The following is a 15,793-nucleotide window of genomic DNA, read 5'->3' on the forward strand; positions in this document are numbered from 1 at the left end:
TCCTGAGACTTTGCTGAAGTTGCTTATCAGCTTACGGAGATTTTGGGCTGAGATGATGGGGTTTTCTAAATATACAATCATGTCATCTGCAAACACAGTCAATTTGACTGCCTCTCTTCCTATCTGAATACCCTTTATTTCCTTCTCTTGCCTGACTGCCCTGTCCAAGAACTTCCAATACTATGTTGAACAGGAGTGGTGACAGAGGGCATCCTTGTCTTGTGCTGGTTTTCAAAGGGAATGCTTCCAGTTTTTGACCATTCAGTCTGATATTGGCTATGGGGTTGTCATAAATAGCTCTTATTATTTTGAGATATGTTCCACTGATACCTAGTTTATTGAGAGTTCTTAGCATGAAGAAGTGTTGAATTTTGTTGAAGGCCTTTTCTGCATCTATTGAGATAATCATGTGGTTTTTGCCATTGGTTCTGTTTATGTGATGGATTATGCTTATAGAGTTTTGTATTTTGCGTATGTCCAGCCTTGCATCCCAGGTATGAAGCTGACTTGATAGTGGTGGATAAGCTTTTTGATGTACTGTTGGACTCAGTTTGAGTTGAGGATTATCACATCGATGTTCATCAGGGATACTGGCCTGAAGTTTTCCTTTTTTGTTGTGTCTCTGCCAGGTTTTGGCATCAGGATGATGCTAGTTTCATAGAATGAGTTAGGGAGGATTCTTTCTTTTTCTATCGTTTGGAATACTTTCAGAAGGAATGGTACAAGCTCCTCTTTGTACTTCTGGTAGAATGTGGCTGTGAATCCATCTGGTCCTACATGTTTTTTAGTTGGTAGGCTATTAATTACTGCCTCAATTTCAGAACTGATTATTGGTCTATTCAGGGATTCGACTTCTTCTTTGTTTAGTCTTGGGAGAGTGTATGTGTCCAGGAATTTATCCATTTCTTCTAGGTTTTCTAGTTTATTTGTGGTGTTTATAGCGCTCTCTGATGGTAGTTTGTATTTCTGTGGGGTTATTGGTGATATCCCCTATATCACTTTTTACTGCATCTATTTGATTCTTCTCTCTTTTCTTCTTTATTAGTCTGGCTAGTGGTCTATTTTGTTGATCTTTCCAAAAAACCAGCTCCTGGATTCATTGATTTTTTGAAGGGTTTTTCATGTCTCTATCTCCTTCAGTTCTGCTCTGATCTTACTTATTTCTTGTCTTCTGCTAGCTTTTGAATTTGTTTGCTGTTGCTTCTCTACTTCTTTTAATTGTAATATTAGGGTGTCAATTTTAGATCTTTCCTGCTGTCTCTTATGGGCATTTAGTGCTATAAATTTCACTGTACACACTATTTTAAATGTATCCCAGAGATTTTGGTACCTTGTGTCTTCGTTTTCACTGGTTTCAAAGAACATCTTTATTTCTGCCTTCATTTCTTTATTTACCCAGAAGTCATTCAGGAGCAGGTTGTTCAGTTTCCATGTAGTTGTGTGGTTTTGAGTGAGTTTCTGAGTCCTAAGCTCTAATTTGATTACACTGTGGTCTGAGAGACTGTTTGTTATGATTTTAGTTCTTTTGCATTTGCTGAGGAGTGTTTTTCTTCCAATTATGTGGTCAGTTTCAGAATAAATGCTATGTGGTGCTGAGAAGAATGTATATTCTGTTTATTTGGGGTGGCGAGTTCTGTAGGTGTCTATTAGGTCCACTTGGTGCAGTGCTGAGTTCAAGTGCTGAATATCCTTGTTAATTTTCTGTCTCGTTGATCTGTCTAATATTGACAGTGGGTGTTAAAGTCTCCCATTATTATTGTGTGGGGGTCTACGTCTCTTTGTAGGTTTCTAAGAACTTGCTTTATGAATCTGGGTGTTCCCGTGTTGGGATTGGGTGCACATATATTTAGGATAGTTTGCTCTTTTTGCTGCATTGATCCCATTACCACCATTATGTAATGCCCTTGTCTCTTTTGATCTTTGTTGGTTTAAAGTCTGTTTTATCAGAGATTAGGATTGGAACCCCTGTTTTGTTTTGTTTTTTTCTTTCCATTTGCTTGGTAGATTTTCCTCCATCCCTTTATTTTGAGCCTACGTGTGTCTTTGCCTGTGAGATGGGTCTCCTGAAATCAGCACACTGACGGGTCTTGACTCTTTATCCAGTTTGCCAGTCTACGTCTTTTAGTTGGGGTATTTAGCCCATTTACATTTAAGGTTAGTATTGTTATGTGTGAATTTGATCCTGTCATTATTATGTTAGCTAGTTGTTTTGTCCTTTAGTTGATGCAGTTTCCTCATAGCGTCAATGTTCTTTACAATTTGGTATGTTTTTGCAGTGGCTGTACTGGTTGTTCCTTTCCATGTTTAATGCTTCCTTCAGGAGCTCTTGTAAGACAGGCCAGGTGGTGACAAAATCTCTCAGCATTTTCTTGTCTGTCAAGGATTTTATTTTTCCTTCACTTATGAAGCTTAGTTTGGCTGGATATAGAATTCTGGATTGAAAATTCTTCTCTTTAAGAATGTTGAATATTGGCCCCTACTCTCTTCTGGCTTGTAGGGTTTCTGCTGAGAGATCCCCTGCTAGTCTGATGGGCTTCCCTTTATGGGTATTAGTCTGATGGGCTTCCCTTTATGGGTAACCCAACCTCTCTCTCTGGCTGCTCTTAACATTTTTTCCTTCATTTCAACCTTGGTGAATCTGACAATTATGTGTCTTGGGGTTGCTCTTCTTGAGGAGTATCTTTGTGGTGTTCTCTGTATTTCCTGAATTTGAATGTTGGCCTGTCTTGTTAGATTGTGGAAGTTCTCCTGGATAATACCCGGAAGAGTGTTTTCCAATTTGGTTCTATTCTCCCCATCACTTTCAGGTACACCAGTCAAACATAGGTTTGGTCTTGTCTCATAGTCCCATATTTCTTGGAGGTTTTGTTCATTCCTTTTTATTCTTTTTTTCTCTATCTTGCCTTTTCTCTTTATATCATTAAGTTGATCTTCAATCACTGATATCCTTTCTTCCACTTGATCAATTCAGCTATTGACACTTGTGTATTCTTCATGCAGTTCTTGTGCTGTGTTTTTCAGCTCCATCAGTTCATTTATGTTCTTCTCTACACTGGTTATTCTAGTTAGCAATTCGTCTAACCTTTTTTCAATGTTCTTAGCTTCCTCGCATTGGGTTAGAACATGCTCCTTTAGCTCAGAGGAGTTTGTTATTGCCCACCTTCTGAAGCCTATATCTGTCAATTCATCAAACCCATTCTCTGTCCAGTTTCGTTCCCTTCCTGGTAAGGAGAGGAGTTGTGATCCCTTGGAGGAGAAAAGGCATTCTGGTTTTAGAATTTTCAGCCTTTTTGCGCTGGTTTCTCCCCATCTTTCTGGATTTATCTATCTTTGGTCTTTGATGTTGGTGACCTTCAGATGGGGTCTTTGAGTGGACGTACTATTTCTTTCTGTTTGTTAGTTTTCCTTCTAACAGTCAGACCCCTCTGCTGAAGGTCTGCTGGAGTATACTGGAGGTTCACTCCTGATCCTGTTTGGCTGGGTATCACCAGCAGAAGCTGCAGAACAGCAAAGATTGCTGCCTGTTCTTTCCTCTGCAAGCTTCGTCCCAGAGGGGCACCTGCCAGATGCCAGCCAGAGCTCTCCTGTATGAGGTGTCTGTTGGCCCCTCCTTGGAGGTGTCTCCCAGTCAGGATACACGAGGGTCAGGGACCCATAGCAGAGCTCAAACACTGTGCTGGGAGGTCCACTGCTCTCTTCAGAACTCCAACACTGTGCTGGGAGGTCTGCTGCTCTCTTCAGAGCCATCGCACAGGGACGTTTAAGTCTGCTGAAGCTGTACCCACAGCCACCCCTTCCCCCAGGTGCTCTGTCCCAGGGATAAGGAGGTTTTATCTGTAAGTCCCTGACTGGCCCACCATTTTTATGACTGTTTTTGAACTGCATGGTGGTAAGGGGGTGCTCTGACAATTTTTGCTTGGCAAACATTTATTCCTTAACTTAACCCATCACCACTACAACTTCCTTCATTCCTGATTCACCAAAAATTAGGTAAGTAATTATGTTACTCGTTTTGATTAATCTTTCCTAAATGTATATATAGCTCACATTTATTTCAATGTTTAATATAAGTGCTTGGAATCTTTATTTAGAAGTGTAGTGAGGTTTTCTGTGACCAGAAATATGCAGTAGCAACTTAACTCTTATGTCAATTAGCCTATGGTAAAATTGGTTTCATTAAACATCATTTTGCTTCAAGTTGTGGTTTCCAAGCACCTATGGACAATAGTGAAGATTTACTGTACATGTTTTCAGATAAGACCCATTACAGTTAATTCCCTCATAGATATGTTATAGCTACTCTGCTTTATTTATCTAGCTCTAGTGGAGTTTCTTGACTAGGAACTCTGAACACTTTTTGTTTAAGCTTATTTATAAAGTGTTATGTTCACTCTCATTTTCTTTATAAAATGACAATTATACTTCTTCTGTTACCCTTCCTTGCATTAATTATGCCAATACATGTAACTGAAGAAGGAAGCAGGGGATGATTAGGGTCCACACAGCGAAGCGGCCACCACGGTACCACGTTTTGTTCTATGTGGACTGCTCCAAAAGTTCAGTTTCATCAATTCTCCCTGAACTGATAAGGCAAATTTGTCAAGCCCACAAGACACTGTTGAAACCAGAATGCCGGTTTACTAATTTAAATTAGAGTGTACACCGATACCTCAGCCCATTAGCCAGGGCAAATCTTTTCCTATAAATCAGACGTTCAGGAAGTGAATCAGAAAAATCTATTTAGTGAGCATAAAATAAAAGATCATTGGATGTTCTTGAAAAATATTTCACTCAGATTGTAGGAAACTCTATCAATTCCCCACTATAGAGAAACTCTCTTCAGAGACAGAGTACTTAAGCCTGCTAAATTAGTATTTCTTTCTCCCCCTAGAAGAATGTTGCATATATATATATATATATATGTTCTGCCTGTCCACTTTTTAAAAGACATGCAGACAGTGATTCCACATAATAAAGCATAAATTGATGAACATTTCTGAGTAGATTGCAACATTCTGTGTATCACTGTCACTCAAGCTGAATTTGTATTTTGTATATATTTATAAGTAGTCACCAAATGTTATCTACTATTATTATAGTTTTGTATATCAGTGCCTATCATGGGCCTAAGATAACTGTCTACTACAATCTTTGTATAAGTCAAAATTTTCCCAGGTTCACATCTGGGTCAAATAATCTATTTTACAGACTAACTTTCCTACTAAAGTATCGTTGTTAAGCAATGCATTGTCATGCACATAAAGAAAATGTAGATTATGCTTTACTTCTCAGGTTTATTAACATTTTCTATATCACTTTAATGTCTGTAATATTTGTAAATTTAATTTAAATGATGGAATTATGTTTATGAGTCATTTGAAGAATGTGTACTAAATTTGAGTCTGAATTATCTTATGACTATAATAACGATTTATCATCTGCTAGGTTCATGATTGTATTCTAAGCAGGCTAAGAGAGGTGAATAAATATTAGCAATAAAAATTACATCATTCTACTCTTAATACATATGTAAAATGTAGTAAGAATGATAGTTTAAATTAATTCAGTTGGAATCCTAAAACCACATCTAGAAAATTGACTTGGCATTCGTTCGTTCAAATATGGTTATACATTTTAAAACTAATTCATCTAGTTTATTGCACAAGATTCCTCATGAATAAGCCAAATATTTTCAACCTGAGGATATTTTATTGTAACCAATGTAGATATTCATTGGTTGTCACCTCAGGATCCATTCCTATTTCTCACCAATGTTACTCAGATTTTCCATAAGGAGTTTACTCTACTCAAGTCCTCAGCCTGTAGTTGGGTGTAAGATGAATCCCATCTCCAGCCTTTGAATTAAGCCCTCTGATTTGTTCACAAATGCAGACTTGTCCAATTTTGGACCAATAAAGAGAAAAAAAGTCTATGATGTGCATAGCCATGATCACTGATCTTTGTTCTTTTAGGTAAGATGTAAGTGTGTGAGGCTTGGGGATGCCTTAGGTGTAGGGGTAGAATATGATGTTTTGATATATGTCTACAATGTGAAATGGTTAAATCAAGCTAATTAAAATAGCCACCAGCTCACCTATCTTTTTTTATGGTGATACATTTGAAATTTACTCTTGGCTATTTTGAAATATACAATACATTGTTATTGACTGTAGTCACCCTATCCCTCCTTCCTATCTGAAACATTGTACCCTTTCACCAGCAACTCTCATTCCCTTTCTTCCCACCACACTCCTCTACCCCAGCCTCCAGCAACCACTAGTCTACTCTATTTCTATGGTTCAATTTTATTAGATTTCACATGTAAGTGAGATCATGTGGTATTTGTCTTTTTGTGACTGGCTTATTTTACTTAATATAGTGTCCTCCAGATTTACCCATATTTTCACAAATGACAGGATTTCCCCCCTTTTAAAGGCTGAGTAGTATTCCATTGTGTGTGTGTGTGTGTGTGTGTGTGTGTGTGTGTGTGTGGTATAGTATATATATATATATAGAATAGTATTCCGTTTGTTTTTGTGTGTGTATATATAGTATATGTGTGTGTATATATAGTACCGTATGTGTATATATATAGTATTATATATATCATATTCCTTTGTGTGACGTGTATGTGTGTGTGTATATATATATATGTATATATCACATTTTATTTATCCATTCATCTGTTGATGGGCACTTGCGTTGATTTCGTATCTTGGCTATTGTGAATAGTGCTGCAATGAACATGGGAGTGCAGATATCCCCGACATAATTTATTTCAGTTCCTTTGGATACACACCCAAAAGTGGAATTGCTGGATCATATGGTAGTACTGTTTTTAGTTTTTTCAGGAACCTCTATACCATTTTCCATCATGGCTATACCAATTCACATTCCCATCAACACTGTGCAAGAGTCCTTTTTCTCCACATCCTCTCTAACACTTACCTCAGTGATATTTAATTGTGGTTTTATTTTGAATTTCCCTAATGATTAGTAATGCTGAACATTTTTTCATGTACTTCTTCACCATTTGTATGCCTTCTTTTGAGGAATACCTGTTCGAGCTTTTCTAATTTTTTAATTAAGTGGTTTTCTTGCTATTGAGTTTTTCGAGTTGTTCCTTTTATATTTTAGATATTAGTCCCTTATCATATGCATGGTTTGCAAGTATTTCTCCCATGCTGTAGGCTATTTCTTCATTTTGTTAATTGTTTCCTTCACTGTGCAGAAGATTTTAGTTCGATGTCATCCAATTCATCTATTTTTGTTTTTGTTACCTGTCCTTTTGGGATCATATCTCAAAAATTATTGTTCAGGTCAATGCTGTGGAGCTTTTCCCCTATGTTTTCTTCTAATAGTTTTACAATCTGAGGTCTTATACTTGACTCTTTAACCCATATTGAGTTGATTTTCATATACAAGGGTCTAATTTTTTTTGCATGTCAATATTCAGTTTTCCCAACACCATTTATTGAAGAAACTCTCTTTTTCCATTGTATGTTCTTGTGCTATTGTGAAAAATCAATAGACTAAGAATGCAGGGGCTTGTTTTTGGGTTTTCTTCCTGCTGCTTCAGTTGATGTCTGTTTGTATACAAACACCATGGTTTTTAAAGAACAATTGCGTTATGTTTTCATATCAGAAAATGTGATACCTCCAGTTTTGGGGTTTTCTGCCCAAGACTTTTTTGTCTATTTGAGGTCTTTTGTGGTTCCATGTGAACTTAAGAATTTTTTTCTATTTCTTTGAAAAATAATATTGAAATTTTTATAGGGATTACATTCAATCTGTGAATTGCTTTGAATAGTATGGACACTTTCACATTGTGAATTCTTCCAATTCATGAACAAGGGTTATCTTTCCATTTATTTGTGTTTTCTTCAGTTTCTTTTGCCAGTGTTTTATAGTTTTCAGTGTACAGGTCTTTTACGTTCTTGGTCAAATTTATATCTAAATATTTAAATTTTTGTTACGATTGTAAATGGGATTGTTTTCTTAATATCTTTTTCAGATAGTTAATTATTTAAATATAGAAATGTTACTGATTTTTGTATGTTGATATTGTATTCTGCAACTTTACTGAATTTGTTTATCAGTTCTAACAGTTTTTTTGGCAAAGACTTAGTTGTTTTTTGACCAGCAGGGGAATCACCATGTAGTTCCTAAGGATAAAGCTGGCATAAGTGAAGGCAGAACAAAGAGAGATAATCCAGATGTTAGTAATATTGTTTAAACAGCTGAGTAAAGTTTCATCCAGAGCTAGTTGTACTACTGGATTTTTAAGATGTAAAGCCAATGTATATTTAGTTCATTTGTGTATTTTAGCTTTTTGATTTTGTTTTCTATTCCATGCAACCAAAAGATTTCTTACTGACATAGGAACTGACAGATTTGATTTCAGTATTACATGGAGTTATTATGTATCTGTATTTAAGAAGAAACAGAGTAGAAATTCATTTCTGCACTTAACAAATGTTTATTGAGTACCTATTTATTCCAGGGAATGTAGTAGTACCGAAGATACAGGGAGTAAACAAAACCTGTCTGGTACCTGTTCACAGAATATTCTTCTTACATTCTAGCAAGCAAGAAGATATTTAAAACTAATCACACATTAATACATTCATCTTAATTTTGAAAGGGCTGTAAAGAAGAGGAACAAAATCTCATGGAGGTTTATAAAAGTGAAATACATCTAGTCTGGGGTAAATTAGCTTCCTAGGGCTGCCATAACAAACATCCACATACTGAAAACAGCAGAAATTTATTCTCTGACAGTTCTGGAAACTAAAAATCTGAAATCCAGGTGTTGGCAGGACCATATTCTCTGTGAAGGCTCTAAGGAAAACTCTGTCTCTGCCTCTTTCTAGCTTCTGGTGGTTGCCAGCAATCCTTGACATTCCTTGGCTTGTAGCTCCATCACTCTGGTCTCTTCCTGAATTAACATATGGCCTTCCTCCTTGTGTATCATTATGTCTCCAAATATCTTTCAACTATCTTTTTGGGGGGACATAATTTAATCCACAACAGGGGTTTAGGGAAGACTTCTCTGAGGAGATCATCTTGAGCTGACATCTAAGGATGAACCTGAATTTCTAAGGCAGGAACAATGAGAATGTGTATTCCAGCTATATATTGCATTTGTTGCTCTTCCATTATTTCTGCCTTCATCCATCATTACTCCTATATTATCTTTTAGTCTTCCATCTGGAACCCCAACATTTTAAAGAGAAGAAATTGTGGAAGGGCATCTCCTAATAATGGTCATGATAGCATCTCTTGGACAGTCACAGAGTCAAATGATAAATGAAGCCTGTATGTGTTTGTATTCACTAAGAATATTCTTCTAAAGCTTTTGTTTAGAATAAGATAGGATTAGATTATGTTTTTTATGTAGCTATGCATTGTAAGTGGCAGAGGAATTTGGAATATCTCTTTTTTCCCCAAGCATAAAACTGTATTTAATTGTTATTTTAATTTTGGAAGAAATACACATATAATCTATTTTCTACCTTGATTTTCACTGATAATGTTAAAGTATTAACACATAAAATTTGTTAATTACAGGAAATAATTTAAAATTTTCTCTACTAAAAGCTCTCAAAACAAAATTTCAATGCACTGCTATTTTTCCAAAGGAACCCTGAGTTTAGCCACTTAAATCAGTGAGTTCTTTTACCGACTAAGAGCTTTCATTCAGAACAAAATCTTTCCACATAACCTTGTGTCTTTCTCCCTCATACCCTAGGAGCTGAATTCATTTTTTTTCTACCACAGATTACTTGTACATTGGGTTTATTCAACACTTTACTACTTACTGACCATGAAAAAAATAAATTAACATCAACTTTTAGAAAAAAAATTATGAGTTAGGATTTCTCATTTGTAATAAAGATAACAGAATTTTTTCAATTATTTAAATAAATTTCACTGTGAGTGCAGAAACATTTTTTAGGTCATGAAACAGAAATATGTGTATGGAATCTCACTATTATTTATTAAATCAGGCATTTTATCACACTTATTTTGCTGTCTGATTTTTACAACTTGGCTTCATGGGTGGAAAACTGAGGCCCAAAGTTGCATAGCAAGTAGATATGCTGAAGTAGAGAATAAAAATTTAGGTTTGACTATGAAACCTGCTCAGTTTTCCCATAGAACTGATGTTCATGGTTCATTTTGAATAAATATAAAAAGCGACCCCCTCCCAGTCTTCAAACTTGAGAAATTTACAACTGTTTTATCTGAGTTCCTTTCTCTGGAAACTAATCATCAGGCTGCCCAGATAGTATCAAGGAGCTGAAACTTACCAGACCATTGCATCTAAAAAATAAAAAGCCAAACCTCTTACCCATCATGATTGCTAATTCAATCACCTGCTTCCTGTTGACCAATTCCTCTTCCTTACCACTCCTTAATTCCTCTTTTCTGCATCTAGTTACATTTTTGCTACAAAACTCCTTAATTTCAGTCAGACAGGGAGAAGGAGTTAAGACTGATCTCCCATCTCCTTGGCTGTAGCATCCAGATAGGTATTCTTCCCGGGCAATACTGGTTGTTTCAGTGATTAGCTTTCTGTGCACTTAATAGTAGAACCTACTCTGAACACCTGGTATTTTGGTAACAACCATCTTTAATGAAAACTTAATTTTTAATTAATGCCATTTAAATTTTTCCCAGTGCTACATACAGAGAAACTAACACTTAAATACTTAAACTTTATTTCCTTTTTTTTTTTTTTTTAAGTCAAGGTCTCCCTCTGTTGCCCAGGTTGAACTGAAGTGCACTGCAGCCTCAAACTCTTGGGCTCAAGCAATCCTCCCACCTCAGCCTCTTGAGTAGCTAGGATTACAGGCATGCACCACTATGCCCCGCTAAGACATATATTTTTTCTCTCACTATATTGCCCCGGCTGATTTCAACCCTCAGGCCTCAAGCAATCCTCCTGCCTCAGCCTCCCCAAGTGTTGGGATTCAAAGTGTAAACTACCACGTCCAGCCTACTTAAATGTTTTTAAAAGTATACATTATCTCCTCTTTAACCTGATATTCAGTAGCTCTTAGGGGATTACTTTAAGTTATGTGCTCTCATAAAACTAATGTTCCAGGAACACGTCTTCCTTCTCATTAGTAATGAGCATATTTAGCCCCCTACTATGTATAAAACACTGGACTAAATGTTTATATCATTGAAAGCACAGGAAACTGAATTCTGCCACTAAGGGATTTATAATCTATAAAGGAAGTCAAGACACATAAGGTTATTATCTAATTTAAAATTCTTAGTTTACTTACTATTGTCCCTAGGATCAGGTCCAAACTCCCTAAAAGACTGCATGATCTAGTCTCACTTCAGCCATTCAGCTTTACTCTTTTCCATGGATGACCCCTTTTCCTTACCCCAAATTCTAATATATAGCCATAATGAAATTCAGGCTCCTACACCCCTATTGCTACCCTCAGCAATGTCTTTGGGACCTCTAGCAATCATTTGATCAGGTTTGCTCCTACCATCCTTGACTAAATTGTGAGCTACATGGGTGTAGGTTCACGTCTTCTTTGTCCACTTTGGTAGTACTTGGAACATTGAATATGTTCAACTGTTTATAGACCGAAAAAGATCTAAAAGATCTGGTTGGTTGCTTGGTTGGCCAGTTTTCCAAATGAATTCATCCTTTGAGAAATATATTTTAAATAAGTAAGTATAGTGTTTCTATAATCATGTCTACATTAGGGAAAAATTTGTAATGTCTTTTCATGTCAAAGAAGACTTTTTAACATTGTTATAAATTTTTAAACTAATTCTATGTAATAAAAGAGAGTTACTTTCTATCATTAAAACAGTTTTATGGACTGATCATACAACTTCAGACTCTGAATTAATTAAAGAAAGTCATATTTATCTGTTTCTTCTAATTCTTCATCCCATACAAACATTCATTTATAAACACTAAGGTATTTAATCAATCTGTGAATTATACTCTCTTATAACTATAAGTATACTAGTTAATAATGATGTGATAGCACAATACAATTCCAGCTTCAGAATTTTTTGGTGAAACCAAATCGTAAAGTTTTAAATTACTCTTTAATGCTTTCTGTATTTTCTAGATGTTAGCATTGTGTTTCTTTTAAATAAAGAACTATTATATGCCCGGGCATGAGGCAACCAACTTTCAGTTGCAATATTCAATATCTCTAACAAATGTTTAAATGAGATTACTCTGCCTTATGCTGAGATCTCGAAGTCTAAGAACCATACAATTGACACCAAATATTTTTTAGATCTTAGAGTGAGAGATTACATGCAAAACGTATTACTCAACTGTGAAACTGGCTCTGCCAACTTTAGATCACTTCCCTCTTTAACAGGGAAGAAGAGACCACCTTTGGAGAAAATCCTTGAAATGCTAAAATCTTTCCTCTCACTACAACCTAAGGTAAGAAGAGCCTAGAAAATAAGGAGTCCAGGAGAAAGTGAGTTTGGGGATACTTGTTGGTGGGCTGCATGTATCTTCCACCCTCAACCATTCCCTACAGGGGTATCATAAACATTAACTGCCAGAGAGGCTTCAAGGAGATGGATCACTCAGAGAACCTGATGAGTGTCCCATGGAATTTTGGCCTGAAGTCAGCAAGGAAAACAAAAAAGTAGAAGGAAACAGTACCTTAACCAAAAAAAAAAAAATGGGGCAAGGAAGCATGAATTTTCTCTTGGGCCAAGCTAATCTTTGGGAAAACATAAACCCGAGGGAGGCCATTGTAAAATAAAAGGAATTCTGCTCAAGAGGGTTACTTTTCTGGAGAACAAAGGAATCCCAATAGGGATCATCTGTGTGGACTGGAAAGCCAGAACAACAGCAGGTGGAGGGAGAGCAAAAAATGGCCATTTATAACAGAGACATTCCCCTGGACCAGCAACACCATTGAAAGATCTACAAAAAACAAAAAGTTTTAAAAATGCACTCATGAGAAAAAAGAGTCAGCAATTGTGCATCAGCCCCCAAAGAAACAGCCAAGGGCCATGCAACATGGTGCTTTCTCCCCTAATGCTTCTTTCCTTGAGCTTAATCCTAGTGGGATCAAAAATGCTGCCTAGTAGACAGAGGACATCTATGAAACTAGGATCGAAGAAGGAAAAAAAAGAAACAAGAAGAAACTCCTGCTCCCTGCCATCACTGCAGGCCCCAAGGCCTGAGCAGGGAAGAGGTGAAACTTCAAGTTGAGTGACTTTAATGTTTTGCTTATTATACTGGAGGACGCATTTAAATTGCTGAGATGAAATTTGTTGTTGTGACTAAAAATGGTAAGAAAAACTATGGAGCATATCAGCAATCTTATGTAGGAAACATAAAAATGAATGTATGTAAGCTAGTGTAATAGGCAAGTAGCAAAACAAAAAAATATATATACTGCCAATAATTACTAAGAAAAGAATTACGTATTTATCAGTCATTTACTACGTATCAAACAGTGCTAGGACACATAATTCTATGGATATCTATATCTATATATAGATATATAGATATAGATATATAGATATATATAGACAGATATCTACATATCTATCTATATATATCTATATATCTACATCTAAATATCTGACTATCTTCCCTTCAAATCCCTTGGAAGATGATATTATTATTATTATATGCTTTTACAGATACAGAAATAAAGCAGTTGACTTGTACAAGTTATTCAGATATTACCATGAGGAGGTAAAATTCCCACACGTTGCCTCTATGAGGCAGAGTTCAGTATGAAGTGATGATGTAGATATTTATCATTCCATTTCCAGCTCTGAAATGCCCTCTTGCAGTACATATGATCTAATAATAACTGCACCTACATTAAGCATATGCACTAGGTATATTATATATTAACTCTAATACCCAAAACTCCACAAAATGACATTGATTTCATTTTGTAAATTTACTTGACAAGTTTTGAGTAACCTGCTTGAGATTTCACAGCTAGTAAGATTTCACAGTTCTTAGAACCGTGCTGTTTCTAATACTCTATCTGTATTGTTAAGATAAATTTCCTGACATAGGACATAGAAGCTACGGATGTTACCAAACTACAAATGTTGTCAATCAAGTTTAAATGACAAATTTCCCATTTAATAATATGTTTAAATAAATTAAATAATTTTCACATCCTTAATACCTGAGCAATATGGGCTATCATTATTTACAGTCTACTGATAACTGAGGCCCCCTGCAGACTGAAATATTCACAGGCACAAAGTGAGTTAATGACAGAGATGAAACTAGAAAACATCTTGATTTTCCTGTCTTGTTTATTTCACAATATTATGCATAATAATGGAGATTATTGGATAAACATGGATAGGTACCCAGGCAGTGGTTGTCCCAACTAAAATGGTAAGAAAAAGAGAACTTTATTTAAACGTCCTTCTTCAAAATAGTAGGAAAGAACTGTGTAGTTGTAGTTAACTCACTCTCTCAAACATGGGCAGTGAAAGTCTGAATATGAAAATTATAGTAGGCTGGGTGTGGTGGCTCACGCCTGTAAACCCAGCACTTTGGGAGGCCAAGGTGGGTGGATCACTTGAGGTCAGGAGTTTGAGACCAGCCTGGCCAACATGGTAAAATCCTGTCTCTACTAAAAATACAAGAATTAGCCGGGCATGGTGGCCATGTGCCTATAATCCCAGCTACTAGGGAGGCTGAGGCATGAGAATCGCTTGAACCCAGGAGGCGGGGATTGCAGTGAGCCGAGATCATGCCACTGCACTCCAGCCTGGGGTGACAGAGAGCTAGACTCCATTAAAGAAAAAAAAAAAGAGAGAGAGAGAGAAAAAAAAAATTATAGTAAAGAACTGCAGGCTATTTACTAGTTGTAAGGTAAGGATTAGGACAAAATTTCTTTACAATGCTTAGGATATGAAATATTTTCACAGGAATTTTACTGACTACTTTGTTAAGGCAACATTTTTTCTGGACCTTTTGTAATAAAGTTCCCAGACAGAAAATATTTGGTGTCAAAATACATAATTTTGCATTCAAGATTTTAACAGCTGCCTTATTTCTATCACAATTTTGTAGAACAGAACTTTTAAACCGCAGTTATTATAAAGCCAATCTGAGAATTGAAGCTTCACAAGCCAGAATTACCTCTGTGATTTAAAAGTCATTATCTATATTTGCCCAGTATTTCATTGTAGTTTTACACAATCTACATTTAAAAGCTGAATTATGAACCAAACAGTCATGGCTATGTTTATATTTCCTTTCTTTTTTTTATTTACAAAAATAAAATTTAAGAAATACGGCAGTTACATTCTATTTCCGAGATTAAAAGAAAAAAAAAATGAACAAACTTATCTACCAAAACTAATGTTTAAATTATGTGGATAACTCTGAGGGAAGAAAATAGTACTACCCTGGTTTATTTCATATTTTTATATGTAATTTCCTCCATGCTTAGTGATCAGGCTATTTTTCAAATTAATTGTAGTATTTTCATGACTGTTTGACTTTGCAGGATAATATGTGTTTTTATTTTCCATAACACTCACCTCCTGCACAAAGGATAATATGTTTTATATGTGCAGATAGCTTGATGTTGTCTGGTTTGAAAAGAACTCACATTTGTTGTATTATCTTCAGTGAAATTAGTTGTATCTGCACTGTGGTTTGTCTTTAAAAATAGCCATTTCAAACTACCTGTTGACAGAAAACAAGATAGAGGCAGCAAAAATTTGGCATAGTTCAATTTTAGCCACGACCCCCAAATTTTATTGGCATTTTAGGTTATAAAAATTA

This window comes from Mandrillus leucophaeus, unplaced genomic scaffold (assembly GCF_000951045.1).
Source record: "Mandrillus leucophaeus isolate KB7577 unplaced genomic scaffold, Mleu.le_1.0 Scaffold145, whole genome shotgun sequence".
Taxonomy (NCBI): Eukaryota; Metazoa; Chordata; class Mammalia; order Primates; family Cercopithecidae; genus Mandrillus; species Mandrillus leucophaeus.